Raw genomic sequence first — 14555 nt, 5'->3', positions numbered from 1 at the left:
CAGATTCTGCTGAGCTTCGTGATTCTATTCTGGGCGGAAGACGCCCTTGTGGCAGTGGGCTATGTATGTGTGGTTATGTTCATTCAACCTCTCACACCTGCCACCTGCTTGGCCACAATGATGAAAACTGAACGGACCTGTTTGTCACAGGTGATGCCATCAGCCTGAGGTAATAACTTTTTGACACATAATTTGTACGGCTACAACTCCCAGCGGGCAAACTGCTGCAGTCTGAAGAAAGCAGGACTGGCTTTAGTGGTCACAAAGCAAAGGGACCTCCTTGGTATCTATGTGACTATTGCTAGAAATAGATTGATGACATTCACTCCCATCTCTCATTGGCTGCATCGCTGCCTTTGGTCCTGTACACTGCTCTGCCGCCTTTTGATTAAGGTTTGCGTTACGCAAACACTACACACATTAAAAGTTGGATACAGTAGTGAGGAGAGACATACCTGGTAACCCTCAACTTACACATCTGGTGTACCCATGTAAGGGTTGAATTTATGGTTAAGTGCATGGGCCCAAAGATTTTTTAGTAGCCCACCACTGACTCTTACCAATGCCACGACTGATAAATACCATCGCTGCTTAGTCTGGATTCCACCTCATACCTCTTTCCCACAACACGCCACACTCCCTGCCTCTTTATTTCACTTTTGCGTTTTTTTTTTTTCATCCTTGCTTTCTCCTTTATCATTTCTCTTCCTCACTCCCCTTCTTTTCTCTCTTGCTCTAGGTAAAGTCTGATGTCCTTAAAAATGAGTTCCAGTGCCAACCACCTGCACCCACTAGCATAAGTTCAGGCCTGCCCCATACCAGTCTGTTAAAAAAAAAAAAAAGCTGCAGAAGCTCCTTTTTTTCTAAATAGTTGGCGTAACTCGCTGCTTAGGCCCTGCCGATAGCCTCGCAGTACACAAGACGGCGCTCGATATTACTCTTAAATTCACTGTCCGTGAGGCCTATTGTCCACACTGTGTACATCAGAGGTCCGCCAACAAGTGGTGACGGGGTGTTCCAACCTCCTGGCTGACGGTCTTCTCTGCCAAGACCTGGGCATTATTTACTTTGGCATAAGGGCGCCAGAAGAAAGGCAGCCTGTTTCCCTCATACACCCATTCCCATTGTTAAAATGCAGAAACAAATAAGCAATGTATCGATCTACACGACCAAATCAATTATTTTGTTCGCATAATGAGTAAAACTTTAAACGGGATCTTCTGTGTAAAGTATAGTATATTTTAGAATATCTGCCTAACATGCTTCACACAGCAGTCCGCTGGGTTTGAATGCCTTATTCGGTCCGGAGGGCATGACACAGTCTATCCTCTGCCAAATATTTCAGAAAACATGCACTGTAGTTGGGAAATTGGTCGATTTAAAAAAAAAAATATATACATATATATATATATATACACACACACACACACACACACAATTGCAATGGGTTCCTCTATATCTTCAAATTATGTTTCAGATAATATGTGGAAAGTGTAGTAAATTAATGAATAGGCAGAATACGCATTCTGATTCAGAATGGCACGAGGGTGGGACTACCAAAGCAAAAAAAGTAATAACGTGCTAAATAATGAAATGATGTGGCAGTGAACAAGTACACTGTGGTAACTTTTGTCATAGAATGGCAAATAACCACTTGGTGAGGGTCAAGTTGCTGGTAAAGGGACAAAGAAAGCAATAACATGGCAAAAAGGGGTGCTGCAATAGCAGAGATAAAACAGCATGCCAAATAATGGGTTCAATGTGGAAAAGATGATATGGTGTGGAGCTATCTAGTGCACAGTGGGAAAGGTGGTCCATGCTAAAGCAAACAGTAGCACCCTGTTAAGACAGAGTGGATTGAGTTTGCAAGGAATATTGTATCATTGCAATAACTGGCATGCTGTTGGCCACAAACAGCACACTGTCTGCCATACTCGGTTAAGAAGGGGTTGTGACGTGATATTATGTGGTAAATGTCAGTGTTAAAAGACTGAGAAGAGAGGGAAGGAGCTGACTATTATGAGAAAATATGTGATTTATATAGTAAAAGGTAGAATAATGTGCCACAGAACTCACGTACTGTGGTGTAAAATAGAACACTGTGGCAATGGTTTGGCGTTCTGAAACAAAGGAACGAATAATGTGGTAAAGGAGCGTTGTAGCAAAAAAATGATTTTTATGGTAAATAAATGGATTCTGTGCAAAGGATGCTAAACCTTACCAGAGAATGGGGCAAATGTGGCATTGGTGGTAAAAAAAAACACTTAGACAAAGAACAGGCAAAGAACAGAACAATGTAGCAAAGAATGGGAAAATGTGGCAAAGGATTATACCTGTATTGGAACTTTAAACAGTGACAAGTAAAAGTAATGTCCTGCAGTGGCTGAAATACTGTGGCAAATGATGTGTGCTCTGTAAGAAAGGGTGGTACAGAGTGGCAAGGACTATGGGCCTAATTTAAAGTTTGGCAGGAAGGGTACTCTGTCGCAAATGAGTCAGATTATACTCCCTCCAACAGCCCTATAGACTGTTAAGAAAACAGACATTACATTATCCACCTTATTAAGGGTAGACAGTGAAATGCCATTTTGTCCCCCCTGTTTGATACAGACTGGAAAAAACTGTGGCGAGGGACAGGAAACAAAAAAATTTAATAAATGAAAAAAACAACAATGACTCTCATACGCTGGGAGACAAATGAACACCTCTAAATTTGGCGGAAGGGGTGTTCTTCAGGGCCACAGTGTGAAGTACTCCATGGCCCTCTCAGACATTAATCCATCTGCCAAACTCTAAATCAGGCCCAAGGTCTCCCATGAAACAGAGTGAGCACAAGTGGGTCATCTGTGGCAACAAAGAGACAAGTATCATAATGGGGGCGTACTCTGGTAGTGGGTGGTATATAGAAGTAAAGGATGCAGCAGAGCTACCTATGTTCATTAGACTTGGAAAAATGTACTACACTCCTTTGTGAATCTGTTACTTACCTATTATTAAATGAAACGGGTTGCCCTTCTCTAAATCTATGGTATATTGTATAGAGTAAAAGGGGAAACGCAGAGCTAACCAGAACTGCCAGCATTTCACAAATCTATAAAATGTGCTTTTAACTCTAACATTCTATTATCCTTAACAACGCCAAGCACACTATCACCTACCACGATAAATGTGCTTCAGTGGCCATCATGCACAACATACAATTACTTCCCACAAAGAACGCACCCTTCCAACCACACACCCGCATGGTGTAGCTTCCCATCTGCGCCGGTAAGGGCTTTACTACTCCAGAGAAGGGTAGTAAGTGCTTCACAAATTTTACCCCAAAAAATAGCACTTTGTATTGTAAGCAGCACTGGAAATCTGACTTAGACAACTGAGCCTAGTTGGCTGTTTCTGAGCTTTTACACCTTTATCAGGGATGAATGCTCTAGACACCCGTCAGTCTAACTGTAGAGACAATGTGGCGCCAACGGCCACAATGAAAAAACTCGAAACTTTTAAGGTGTGTACAGGCCAGGAACACAAACAGTCAAGTTAGCAATGCCTGGGGCCTATCTAACCCAGTCCTCAAAGGCTGTGGTGTCTGAAATGTCCTGCTTGTCCCAGTGCTCTTTCTGGCAGGCGGCTGCTGCAGTATGCCAAAAATTCATCAAATAACCGTACATTTAACTCTTGCCCATATATCCCCCTGTTTTAAGAACTGCCTAAAAAAAAGACCACCCTTCTTGACAAGCATTAGCATTTCACAAAAACAGAAGATATTTAGTAATGCATCAGAGAACCAAATGTAGCATTCAGCTTTGGTGATTATCAGTGTCACAGCATCTCCACTATTTTAATCAGACGTGTGCTTGTACTGAACACATTTCGATTGATTTAAAATTAGAAAAAAACAGAAACTCACTAAATATGTACATGATCATAATATATATTAGATATGAGCTAATGGTCTTCTATTCCACGTCACAGCCAGTATGTAGCTAATGAGACAGCTCGATCGGCGATGCACCTTCTGCAGACGGGTTTGCTATGTGTGGCCAGCTGACTGAGCCTTGCAACCTGACTACACCATGAGTTCAATTTATTTCCAATGAGTGCTATGTGAAACGCCCTCAAAGTCGGGATGTACAAGCACTTTAAGCATAGCGCAAGAAAGAGGGGATACTGGTTGAACCTCTGTATGTTACTAGTCACTATTATTTCTCACAATTAATATTATCTCTTCTGGAGATTATAGTCAATAATGTCTCAACATGTTGCTTTCAAACATTTCAAAAGAGATTCAGGCTCTGCCTTAAGTGATTTATATTTTGACAAGGTTTCCTTTTACTAATAGTTTTTTTGAGATTCAATCAATCAAGGAATTTGTAGAGCACACTACTCACCTGTGAGGGTCTCAAGATGCTGAGACTGGGGGGGGGGGAGCTACTCGAACAGCCAAGTCTCCTGAAGGTACGGAGGTCCTTGGTCTGACGCAGGTGGGTGGGAAGAGTGTTCCACGTCTTGGAGATTAGTTAGTGGAGTCATCTGTCAACCCTACATAACAGTAACAGATGTGTGTGTGTGTATATGTATATATATATATATATATATATATATATATATATATATATATATATATATATATACACACACATGTACATACACACACACACACACACACACACAAGAATAGGATCATTTGCCACTGACCCAGATGTGAATCTTACTTGGAGCGCTGCAGTTACCCTAACTATGCAGTTCGGGTTTTTTTTCAGATCTGATGATAAGATTATTCAAATCATTCACCTGCATTTCTTGACCTTAAACACTCCTACGACTGAGGTAATATTTACACGAACAGAGCTCTAGGATTTTGCACCAGTGTGCCTTAGGTTATCTAAAGCTGTGACTGCAATACTCGTTACAGTTACAAGAAAGATATTATTCCAGTCTGCGACCATTTGAAACTTTGAGCATAGAGAAGTAAGCGACTTTGGGGTTAATCAGAACACAAATGTCAAATTAATCAATTTTATAATCCTCATGTTATTTATTCTTACCCCACTGGGGTCACACCTAATTTATTCGCACCCGTGGTCCCCATGTTATGTAACCCTGCAACGTTCTGGTTAGTCAAATCTGCAAGTCTAAGGATCTTGGGTGTTCGTCTCACTCACTCTTGGACTTTTTACTTACAAATCATTGCTACATTGCTATCAAGTGTATTAGTCTCATTAGTTTAACTAAAACAAACTACATAACCGAGAATTCTTGTCACACGAATGTACGTGTCTGTGATGACACACAACTATTTTAGGAATGAGATATACGAATCACAAATTTGTGAAGGAATTGATATAAAGAGCTTTAGGTTTTGTTGATTTTGTGGGTTTGCTAAATAGTTTAAATGTGTGTTCTTTGTTTTCCTTTTCTCCCCCCACCGCCCTCCAACCCCTTGGTGTTGGTCTGCCTACAAGTGTTCTTCTTTCAAACATCCATTGCGATCGTCGATAGAAAAGCTCTACATACCACAACTTTCCCACTTGGGCATTGAGGAGGGGAGGAATGGCGAAACGCGTGTAGACTGCAGGACATCTTGACAACTATTGGCTCATGGATGTTAGAACGTGTGAAATGTATTAGTCACTGTGTTAAATGGATATACGAAGTAAAGATTTAATGTCTTGTTTGTAAAGCGGAGCTAATCACCCTCGAGGATCTCTGTGCGCTTTGTGGAGACTCAAATAAATATTTACAATTTTCTATTTTGAAATACGTGATCCTTATATTTTTCTGAAAGATTATAGTCCCTTAATGCTTTATTTAGAAAATAAATAATGTATCACCACTCACAAATAAATAACATCCTCTCTTCCCGTGTCCCATAACTAGCTGAACTATTTTACCGGCTTCTGGTAGCCTGTATGAATGAAAGTGCGCTACAAACCCCGGACCGGATTCAACTTGAATAACATAGACGCAAGCTCTGCTTGCATCATCCGCATCTGAAGCAGACTAAATCCAGTTCCCTACTTCCCCATGAACTCACAGCTCCACCGGCAAATGCAAGAAACTATTTCGTTTCGCAGGCCTTAAAGAGAAAGGCCGAAATGTGCTGTGCGAGCTCCGCTTATTCACACTCGGATTCAGTTTTCTCTTACCTTAGAACAACTGCGGGGACAAATAAATCTTCGCAAGAGCGCCTGCTGGTGCTGCAGTCCGTCCAGAGCTCGCGCCGCTGCAGCCTGGGCTGAAATTCGCTTCTGTAACCGCGCAGCGCGTGCTTAAGTACAGCCGTGACAGGTACAGTAGTTTATAGAGGAGGAGGAGGTGGCTCGAGCGAGGGGCGGGGCCCGTCTGGGAAAATTACGCATGTAGGCATGACTCAGCAGCGTGCGCGTTACCAAACCGATGAATGAGCTGTGGGCGCATTACTCCGACATACTGCCCAAACTGAATGAGAAGGCAATCTTAGAGCTACCGAGTTTGTATTAAGGACAGCTACAGACACTGGAACAAAGGATCAAACTTTCACTGGGTTGGCAGAAATGATGTCCTTAGTCTACCCTTTTGAAAACAATGCCCTGGATTAGGTGTTGGACCAGCCATGCCAAGTGAAATGAAGTTTTTTTTTTTTTTTTTACCAGGGCTAGAATAATATTAAAATGACACCTCACCTTTTTTTAACTATAGCATGGGTACTCGCAAAATTTTCCCAGGGGCCACAAAGTTTGGTTTGTGATCTGAATGAGGGCCGCATTTATGCTAGCGGGGTGGCGGCGCGGAGGTTGGGGGGGGTTGGGGCAGTGGGGGGTGTGCAGCATGGTGGTGTAGGAGAAGCGAAGCATATACATCTAGTGGCTGAAATGCATAATGCGAAACCAGAAAACCTGCTATGAATCCTATCCTGGCTTCCCCCCCTTTAACAGAATGTGTGATCCTAGACAATTATTTTATTTCACTTTCCCTCCTTTTTCTTCATTAGTGCATATCAGGGAATCTCAAAATACATGACTTCAGGATGTACGCTGTACAAAACCTTCTCCTGTGTTTGATTTAATAAACTATAATAATGTTCATGTGTAATAGGAACCCAGGCCACCCAAACAGTGAATATGAAAACCAATTTGCCTCTTAGTTCAGTGTTGGCATTGTTTTCAAGGGGGGGTGGAATTAATGTTTCTGGATTTATGTTTGAAAACCATCACTTAAAAAGAAAATGCTTCTCCATGCACTGATATAATCTGATGTACTATGTTGAAACAACTCTGCATGTTAATGATAAACAGTTTTTGATTTTTGAAGAGCCCTTATTATATTTTTACAATTTTGGTGTAGCATGTCTTTTAAAATGAAGGTGTTCATACAGGTGCTGGGCAACATAGTTACTTACTTTCTTTGCCTCCGATTAACATTTAAAGGCTTGCCTTTTATTTAACATATTTGTAATCATTATGCAGAGCTGATTAAACAGTAGCCCAGTCCTGCTGTTGAGCAGGGGGCCGCATGTGAAGGTCAGGAGGGCTGCATGCGGGCCCCGGGCCGTACTTTGAGTATCACTGAACTAGAGGAACCAATAAAGCTTGGAGCAAAATTGCATGCATTTAATTTTTTATTAAGCAAAAATCACTCAAAAAACGCTTCGGGTCCCTAGCCATCAGGATGGAGGAGCAAGGTTCATAGCTTATTGAGGGAAGGTTTCGAGTTTGAGCAAAGGGGGATGCAGGGCAGGGAAATTGTGGGGATGTAAAAAACATAAAAGTTACAGAATAAATCATCATACGGTGTTGTTAGCGCATCAGCCCTTAATAAGTAAACTTGCAAGGGGATGTGTGTAGGTCAATGAACCCAAACCGTTAGTAAAAGTTTAGTACGTTTATTTCTCTTATATTAACAATACTAAAGTCATGACGATTAATCTCCAAATCAAATCAAACGCAATTAATAATATTGGTTAACCAAAAAGGCGCACAAAATATGATCTAATCAAAGCTTGAATTACAATACATTCTAAAGCATCAGTACAAATCATTAGGAAAACCAATTTCAATAATACTGCAAGATCCATAGAGTTCAGAAAAATAGTTTGTCAACCATTTGTCCCTGCAAATTTGTCAGTCGTCATGTGAATAGCCCCAACTAACCCTGATTAGCATCAGCATGTGGAGCTTTATGCAAAACAATTTAGTGCACAAATTTAGGAAACATCTACCTAGGAAAAACTAATAGAACAGCGCAGTTGGTACCTAGAAATAAAAGGCATGAAAATGCAATTCAGTCATATTGTCATATCTACATATCCATGGTATGGGTCAGCAAAGAATCAGTCTTCGTCCTCAGGTCAGCAATTGATCAGCAACACATCAGGCTCTCAGTCAGAGAGTATGAGCCAAATGACATAATCTCAAATCTCTTCTAAATTTCTTCTTCTCAACAGCAATCTGCCTAAAAATCTCTGCATAAGGTCTGAAGTCTCTTCCCTCTGTCATGTTGTTATATCAAAGTCACCCAAAGTAACCCCTAATTCCCAATTGTCAATTAATCGTGCATTATTACTCTATCCAGTAGTATCCATATAACAAATTTATGAATTTTAATATTTCACACTTCGCACGTCGTTGATTGGTCTGCCATATGATGTTCTCATCATCCGGCTTGTCAGGTATTGAATTTGTTGCATCTTCGTCTCCAGTCAGTGTCTTCATTGTTCACACCCTGGGAAAGAACCTCTTGCACATATTACACACATTCTGATACTTTACGAGAGACCTCATCTCCTGTCCGTTGGTTCCCATAGAAAGCTTTGGTTAAGCATTTTGATAAAACAATGAGCATTTCACAGTTAGTTCACTCTGTCAGCATTTCCTATTAAACGCTAAGAAATACAGCTTCTGCATGAGGCCTGGCAAAACTAGGCCAAGACACTCGCTAAGTTGAGGCCTACAATTAATACTCTAAAGCATAATTCATAACCCTTAGTATGACATATTACTACATTACTCTAATACATTTTCAATATTTCAAAATTATGAATCATGAATTAGTACATTTCGTAAACACTGGTGGCTATTCTTCGAGGTCACATTTTCAAACGTGCACATTACTTTTCTCTATGTTATTCATTTTTCTACATAAGTCATCATTAAAAATACGTAAACACTCAATAATTTCTAATTAAGACATCTGCTTCAGCAATCCCTCCTCTGATGACTAAATATGTCATCACACCAAATGTACCACCCATAATTTTACAGTTCTATTTCTTCAACATTTTGTCTTCTCCTCGAGTTTTCACTATAAATTCTTTCCCTCTTTCTTTCTTCCCTCCTCTCCTTATTTTGAGACCTTTTCAATTTAATTCTTTTGCATAATTTGCATATCCCCCATATTCCTAATATACAACCTATAACAATTAATATTCCCTGTATAATTTTCAATAGCACCCCATTCCAAATACTACTAAGCCAATTTCCCACTGAAGCAAACCCCTTATCATCCTTTTCCCAGACACCTGTTTCTCTCAACTCCTTCAAATCACTACTCGCGTTAGTCAGATTAGTAAGTAAGTCTCTTATCTCTTTACTGTTATTAGGTATGTAAGAGCAGCAATGTCTACAGTTAATCATTTTACAGACTACGCCGTCCTTCGCTAAAAGAATGTCTAAAGCAAGACGATTTTGAAGTGTCATAGCTCTATCTGCAGCCAATTCAGTATCTATCAGGAGTATTGCCCCTGAAAAATTTGTCAGCATGTTATCCACAATAGTAGACAACTTAAGAATCTTGATCGAATTTAGGATAACTCCCACTGAATAAATAACCACACCAAATATATCTCCCACTATCGCAGAAGAGGACTCCCTCCTCTGTCTCTTATGATGTAATTCAGTCACTTTCGGAAACATTTTCAAATCCTCCATCTAGTAAATCTTTGGGAATACTATCTCCAGATAACATGTTCCATACCATCCTCTTGGAAGACGGTAATCAGCATTAAGTCCACAAATGTAATAGATCCCCAGAATCGCAGGGTCCTGCCCATTCAACATAAATGTCCATTTACTCTGAAACAAAAACACATGCCTACATTCACTCGTACCCACAAATAAAGTGTCAGTGCGCAACTTTGGCTTATATATACTAAGCTTCCCTACATGTAATGCATCTAAAGCTAGTTTCCCTTGCATTTTTATTGCAGTGTAAGCATAATCATTCTTATAAGTCCTTTTCTCTAAGCCTTTTTCTAATTTCTTCTTCAGCGCCTTCCTCCTGTCATCAGTATGATCTAAGAAGCTTTTCTCTAAAGGTGTAAGCAAGCATGTGAGGTTATTTCTGTGCGCATATTCTGTGCCAAATGTAAGTGTAGGTTCAAAGAATCCTCTAACTAATACTATGTCATTATCTTTAGCTACTCTATTCATATACCTAATAATAGGAACAAACGAAAACATGAGGTCATGACTGAAGTAGAAATACTGAATGTAGTCCTGGTTCTAGAACCTTGTTAGTAACAGACTACAACTTATTCCGTATGTTAATGGAAGACTATGATTAGTGACTCTTTCCTCGACTGATGAAGGAATCTGCGTACACACAAGACAATCCTATGCATCCATCGTCTCAACATACTCACTCAATGAGCGATGGTAAACATTAGAAAAAAGTTCTCCTTGAGCATTAGTATAATCATGCAAATACTTCTCATCTAACTGAAATCTCTCCAAGGCCATTAGCGTAGTAGTCTCAGAAGCAGAAGTATGGTTGGCTCCTTTCACATCAAGAACAGACATACCCACAATCAATACTATAAACAAAATTCCGCACATAATTGCCAAACCAATGCTCATATATTTACAGCACCTCGCATCCTTAACCTGCTTATCAAAATCAACCATGATCTGTAAAGAATCAGAAAGCAGAGGTAACTTAGAAAACGTGCAGCAAAAATAAAAAATGGACAACTCTTCTTTCAGCAGTTCAGTTTCACTTCCAGGAACCCTTCTCCCTTGTCAAAATCAGTTAGCAGCTTGTCAAAATCAGGTTTCAAAAAGTCAAATCAGGTTATCAATGTCTTTTCCAGTTACTTTCCTCAGTCTCCTTCTCAAAAATATTTCTCAGAATGTTTCGACAGTTCAGTTCATCAATCTCCTCCAGGTCACCTCAAAATATTGACTCAGAACTTCCCTATCAAAACAAAAAGACATAGGGGGTCATTCCAACCCTGGCGGTCGGTGTAAAAGCGGCGGCCAACCCGCAAACAGGCAGGCGGCCAAAAAAATGGAATTCCGACCCTGGCGGGAACCGCCAACACAGCCCGCCACTTTAACACTCCGACCGCCACGGCGGTACAGACAAGCAGCGCGGCGGTCACCGCCAACAGACAGGCGGCAGACAATGTACCGCCCACCCTATCACAACTCACCAATCCGCCACCTTTTCCGGGGCGGGAGCCCCGCCGATAAAAACACGGCGGAAACAGACTACGAACGGGAAAACGCTCACCTCTACACACTCCACGAGGAATCTGGACAGCATGGAACCAGAACTGCACATCCTCCCAGCTATTGTCTACCTGCTCCTCTACTAGGAGCACGAACACCGGCGCAGAAGACAACGTTGAGTACTGCACCTACGACACAGGGGAGGGGGGAGGCAAAAAATTACGGGGACACACATACGCCACACACCCACCCCCACCCTCACTCACTACAACACACACATCAATGCAGAGCAACAAGTCAGAGTGACACCCCCAACCCCCCCAGAAGAATTCAAAGACAAAATAAAATGATCATTAAAAAATAAGTATATTATAGCATAATTGAAGTTAAGTGAAATATGAAATATATAAATAAAATATATTACATCATGAACAATATATACATAGGTCAAAAGTCCGGCCCATATTGGTTATCATCCATTGTTCGTGGGCCAATGGGCCTAAACACATGGGCAAAGCCCACACACGAGACCCGATTCCATTGGAGAGAACACTGCAGGGGCATCCGATAGTAAAACTACAGGCACCTCAGGGGGAAGGGAAGGGGGGGCACCTCAGCCAGTTGAGTCCACGACGCCAGATCCACGAGGGGGCTCCATGCCCACTGTACCATCCTGGGGAGTGCAAAGCCACAGTCTCACAAGTCTCTACAGTGGGTGGGTTGCCCACTGTACCATCCTGGGGAGTGCAAAGCCACAGTCTCTCAAGTCTCTACAGTGGGTGGCTTGCCCACTGATCCATCCTGGGGAGTGCAAAGCCACAGTCCATCAAGTGGATTACAGACTCCACTGGCTCTGGAGGAGGCATGGTGCCCAGAGTGCTTCATGAAGCCCTGGCCGACACAGATCCGGCCCTGCCAATGGGCCAGCGGTGCTTGAGATGAAGGGCCCAGCGGAGCGGTGCTTGACAGGAAGGGCCCAGCGGAGCCGTGCTTGTGATGAAGGGTCCAGCGGAGCGGTGCTTGACAAGAAGGGCCCAGCGGAGCAGTTCAGAGACGGCGGTGCCCAGCGGAGCGGTGCTTGACAGGAAGGGCCCAGCGGAGCGGTGCATGACAGGGAGGGCCCAGCGGAGCGGTGCATGACAGGGAGGGTCCAGCGGAGCGGTGCTTGACAGGAAGGGCCCAGCGGAGCGGTGCTTGAGATGAAGGGCCCAGCGGAGCGGTGCTTGAGATGAAGGGCCCAGCGGAGCGGTGCTTGACAGGAAGGGCCCAGCGGAGCAGTTCAGAGACGGCGGTGCCCAGCGGAGCGGTGCTTGACAGGAAGGGCCCAGCGGAGCGGTGCATGACAGGAAGGGCCCAGCGGAGCGGTGCTTGACAGGAAGGGCCCAGCGGAGCGGTGCTTGAGATGAAGGGCCCAGCGGAGCGGTGCTTGACAGGAAGGGCCCAGCGGAGCGGTGCTTGACAGGAAGGGCCCAGCAGAGCGGTGCTTGACAGGAAGGGCCCAGCGGAGCGGTGCTTGAGATGAAGGGCCCAGCGGTGCGGTGCTTGACAGGAAGGGCCCAGCGGAGCAGTTCAGAGACGGCGGTGCCCAGCGGAGCGGTGCTTGAGATGAAGGGCCCAGCGGAGCGGTGCTTGACAGGAAGGGCCCAGCGGAGCGGTGCTTGAAATGAAGGGCCCAGCGGAGCGGTGCTTGACAGGAAGGGCCCAGGGGAGCGGTGCTTGACAGGAAGGGCCCAGCAGAGCGGTACTTGACAGGAAGGGCCCAGCGGAGCGGTGCTTGAGAAGAAGGACCCAGCGGAGCGGTGCTTGACAGGAAGGGCCCAGCGGAGCAGTTCAGAGACGGCAGTGCCCAGCGGAGCGGTGCTTGAGATGAAGGGCCCAGCGGAGCGGTGCTTGACAGGAAGGGCCCAGCGGAGCAGTTCAGAGACGGCGGTGCCCAGGGGAGCGGTGCTTGACAGGAAGGGCCCAGCGGAGCGGTGCATGACAGGAAGGGCCCAGCGGAGCGGTGCTTGACAGGAAGGGCCCAGCGGAGCGGTGCTTGAGATGAAGGGCCCAGCGGAGCGGTGCTTGAGATGAAGGGCCCAGCGGAGCGGTGCTTGACAGGAAGGGCCCAGCGGAGCAGTTCAGAGACGGCGGTGCCCAGCGGAGCGGTGCTTGACAGGAAGGGCCCAGCGGAGCGGTGCATGACAGGAAGGGCCCAGCGGAGCGGTGCTTGACAGGAAGGGCTCAGCGGAGCGGTGCTTGACAGGAAGGGCCCAGCGAAGCGGTGCTTGACAGGAAGGGCCCAGCGGAGCAGTTCAGAGACGGCGGTGCCCAGCGGAGCGGTGCTTGACAGCAAGGGCCCAGCGGAGCGGTGCATGACAGGAAGGGCCCAGAGGAGTGGTGCTTGACAGGAAGGGCCCAGCGGAGCGGTGCTTGACAGGAAGGGCCCAGCGGAGCGGTGCTTGAGATGAAGGGCCCAGCGGAGCGGTGCTTGACAGGAAGGGCCCAGCGGAGCAGTTCAGAGACGGCGGTGCCCAGCGGAGCGGTGCTTGACAGGAAGGGCCCAGCGGGGCGGTGCATGACAGAAAGGGCCCAGCGGAGCGGTGCTTGACAAGAAGGGCCCAGCGGAGCGGTGCTTGACAGGAAGGGCCCAGCGGAGCGGTGCTTGAGATGAAGGGCCCAGCGGAGCGGTGCTTGACAGGAAGGGCCCAGCGGAGCAGTTCAGAGACGGCGGTGCCCAGCGGAGCGGTGCTTGACAGGAAGGGCCCAGCGGAGCGGTGCATGACAGGAAGGGCCCAGCGGAGCGGTGCTTGACAGGAAGGGCCCAGCGGAGCGGTGCTTGACAGGAAGGGACCAGCGGAGCGGTGCTTGACAGGAAGGGCCCAGCGGAGCAGTTCAGAGACGGCGGTGCCCAGCGGAGCGGTGCTTGACAGGAAGGGCCCAGCAGAGCAGTGCATGACAGGAAGGGCCCAGCGGAGTGGTGCTTGACAGGAAGGGCCCAGCGGAGCAGTGCTTGACAGGAAGGGCCCAGCGGAGCGGTGCTTGAGATGAAGGGCCCAGCGGAGCGGTGCTTGAGATGAAGGGCCCAGCGGAGCGGTGCTTGACAGGAAGGGCCCAGCGGAGCAGTTCAGAGACGGCGGTGCCCAGCGGAGC

At 45.4% G+C, this 14555-nt stretch overlaps 1 protein-coding gene across 1 annotated transcript in view; it reads right to left on the bottom strand.

Moving 5' to 3' along the window:
* Positions 1–6290, bottom strand: part of OSGIN1 (oxidative stress induced growth inhibitor 1) — a 32471-nt gene extending 26181 nt beyond the window's left edge. The window contains exon 1 of the mRNA XM_069215573.1: positions 6144–6290. The gene's annotated coding sequence lies outside the window, so the exon portion shown is untranslated. The remainder of the gene's footprint in view (positions 1–6143) is intronic.
* Positions 6291–14555: the final 8265 nt, after the last annotated feature.

The sequence above is a fragment of the Pleurodeles waltl genome, chromosome 12 (assembly GCF_031143425.1).
Source record: "Pleurodeles waltl isolate 20211129_DDA chromosome 12, aPleWal1.hap1.20221129, whole genome shotgun sequence".
NCBI lineage: Eukaryota > Metazoa > Chordata > Amphibia > Caudata > Salamandridae > Pleurodeles > Pleurodeles waltl.
This window is presented reverse-complemented; position numbering and strand designations above follow the sequence as displayed.